The sequence below is a fragment of the Dasypus novemcinctus genome, chromosome 18, assembly GCF_030445035.2.
Source record: "Dasypus novemcinctus isolate mDasNov1 chromosome 18, mDasNov1.1.hap2, whole genome shotgun sequence".
NCBI classification, from domain to species: Eukaryota; Metazoa; Chordata; class Mammalia; order Cingulata; family Dasypodidae; genus Dasypus; species Dasypus novemcinctus.
The window spans coordinates 31,387,303-31,390,166 of record NC_080690.1 but is presented as its reverse complement, the minus strand read 5'-3'; the positions used below and the strand labels follow the sequence as shown (position 1 = coordinate 31,390,166).

Sequence of the window (2,864 nt, the reverse complement as noted above, 5' to 3'; positions counted from 1 at the left end):
CCACCCCGGCGTCCACGCCCCGAGGCTTCCCGAGCGCCCCGAGCGCCTCCAGAGCCTGAGCGGGAGGCGAACCCGAGACTCCGCTCCGCTCCCGGGACGCCCGCCGGGAGCCGCTCCTGAGCGCGACCCCTTACGCCTCTCGCGTCCTCCGGACCCCTTGGCCAGTGGCCAGATCTCATCACGAGCTACCTCGGCTACCCGCCACCACCAGGTGGTGGTGCCTGGGGGGAGGGGGGTGCTGGCTACCCCCCACCCAACATGCCCCCCATCGGGCTGGATAGCGTGGCCAGCTACGCCGGGCAGTTAAACCCAGACTACCTCTCAGGAATGGCAGCCAGCATTTCGGGGGTGTTCGGAGGTGCCGACATGTCAAATCTGTTCCCTGGAGCGCCTGGGGGTGGTTACCCACCAGTCCTCCCCGGGGGCTTTGGGCAGCCCTTTTCTCCATATGGAATGCACCCACCCCCGGGGGAAACCCACCCTCCGGGATGCCTTCATATCCACCATACCCAGGGGCACCCTTTCCGGAACAGCGCATGCCGCCCCCCGGGCAGCAGCTCCCAGGGACCTACCCCAGCAGCCGCCAGTGACCTACCCGGGGCGGCCTCCAGTGCCATCCCCAGCGCACCAGCAGCAGCCGGTGCCAAGCTACCCAGCCTACCCGGGGGCCGGGCCCGTCGCGCCCGCTGTGCCGCCAGCCCAGTTTGGAAACCGAGGCGCGGTCACAGGTGCTCCTGGCTTTGACGCCTTTGGAGATGCCCAAGTCCTGCGGAAGGCTATGCAGGGCTTGGGGACTGACCAGCAGGCCATCGTCGACCGCCTGGGGAGTCGCTCCTATAAGCAGCGGCAGCAGATCCTCTCGTCCTTCAAGACAGCTTATGGGAAGGATTTGATCAAAGATCTGAAATCTGAACTCTCAGGAAACTTTGAGAAGACAGTCCCGGCTTTGATGAAGACCCCAGTCCTCTGACATTTATGAGCTAAAGGACGCCATCCAGGGGGCTGGCACCGAGGAAGCCTGTCGGACTGAGATCCTCGCCTCCCGCAGCAATGAACACGGGGGGAACTGAGCAGAGCCTGCAAAAAGAATTCAAAAAGACCCTGGAGGAGGCGATTCGAAGTGACACCTCAGGGCATTTCCAGCGTCTCCTTGTCTCTCTCTTGCAGGGAAACCGGGATGAGAGCACAAATGTGGACGTGTCCTTCGTCCAAAGAGGTGTCCAGGAGTTCTACGCGGCCGGGGAGAACCGCCTGGGAACAGATGAGTCCAAGCTCAGTGCAGTTCTGTGCTCCTGCAGCAGCGCCCACCTGGTGGCAGTTTTCAACGAGTATCAGCAGATGACGGGCCAAGACATTGAAAAGAACATCTGCCGGGAGATGTCTGGGGACCTGGAGCAGGGCATGCTGGCCGTGGTGAAATGTGCTTCGCCAAAAGGCTCAGCAAGGCCATGAGGCGAAGTTGACCTCGTGGACATCAGGTCGGAGTACAAGAGGATGTATGGCAAGTCGCTGTACCATGGCATCTCGGGGGACACTTCGGGGGATTACTGGAAGATTCTGCTGAAGATGTGTGGTGGCAACGACTGAGCAGAAGCAGCTGGTGGCTCTCTTTCCGTCCACCTGCCCACAGCGGCGATGCCGGGAAAAGGCCCAAAGAACGTCTATCTGTCTCTAACAAACCCCCAGAGTAGCCTGCGGCATCCAGGGCACACTGTCCCTCGAGCCTTCGCCCTCCTGATCCGCATCTCTCTGAGGGACCCGGGTCCTTTAGAACTTTCTCTCAGCATGTCCTCCCCTCCGCACCCTGCAGAGCCCCCTGCTGCTGGAGTAGATGTTTCATTTCCTCTCTCAGCAGTCTTTCCCTCTGCTTGTGGCTAAGACTCTTGGCTTCACTTTGGTTGTAATTTTGTATTTTTATTTGGAGGCACTATTTTTTTACAGTTCTTGCCAGAGAGACTCTGTATAGAAGTCTGTTTGCTGCATACACATGTCTGGTGAGAGATTGGATGGAGTGTGCCATGTCCTCACCGAGGAGTAAAAGGGAAGCCCTTAAAGGGCAATCTTTGCGTGTGGTGCGAATGTGTCATGAGCTGTGTTGTTGCCAAACTCCTTAAAAAAAAAATAAAAACAACAAAAAGGCCAGAGAGTCATCTGCTCCACCCTCCTTGCAAAATCACAAGAACAATGCCAGTTCCCTGCCAGTGACAGGACTCCCGTAGTTTGGAATGTGCCTTAAACCTGAGTGTCTGTAGCCAAAAGCTGCTTCCAGATGAAAGCCAGCCAGCTTTGGAACGTTCTGGAAAAAAAAAAAAAGTTAGTATTCTTTTCCTCCGTGACATATACCAGAATTTTAATTGTATGCTTTTAAAAAATTCCAATGCTTGTCATTGTACTTGAATGAAGTCCACTAAGGCTGAAATATTTTCTGCCATCCCTCACTGTGTTAGTTTTTCGGGTCTCCTGTAACAAGGAAACACAGACTAGTTGATTTAAACAACAGAAATTTATTTTATCACAGTTTTGGAGGCTACAAGTCCAAAACCAAGGTGTCGGCAGAGCCATGCTTCCTCCGGAGCCTGTCGCATTCTGATGGAGGTGTCCCGGCAGTCCATTACGCAGTCTCTGCCCCATCCATCACAAAGCCGTCTCTCTCCCCGCCTGTCTCCTTCTAACCAAGTCCGAATTTCCTTTGCCTATAAGGACTCTGATCATAGTGGATTATCAGTGAATCCATGGATTATCCCTGATTCAATCTGACCTCATCTGAACTAAAAATAATATCTTCAAAGAATCTATTCACAAATGGGTTCAGACCACAGGACCAAGAGTTAAGGCTTGAACATGTCTTTGTGGGAAGCGTAATT

General features: G+C 55.0%; 1 pseudogene; it reads left to right on the top strand.

Annotated features, from left to right (window-relative positions):
- Nucleotides 1-241: 241 nt before the first annotated feature.
- LOC101420716 (annexin A11 pseudogene) lies at nucleotides 242-1,587 on the top strand (annotated as a pseudogene).
- The last annotated feature ends 1,277 nt before the right edge of the window (nucleotides 1,588-2,864 follow it).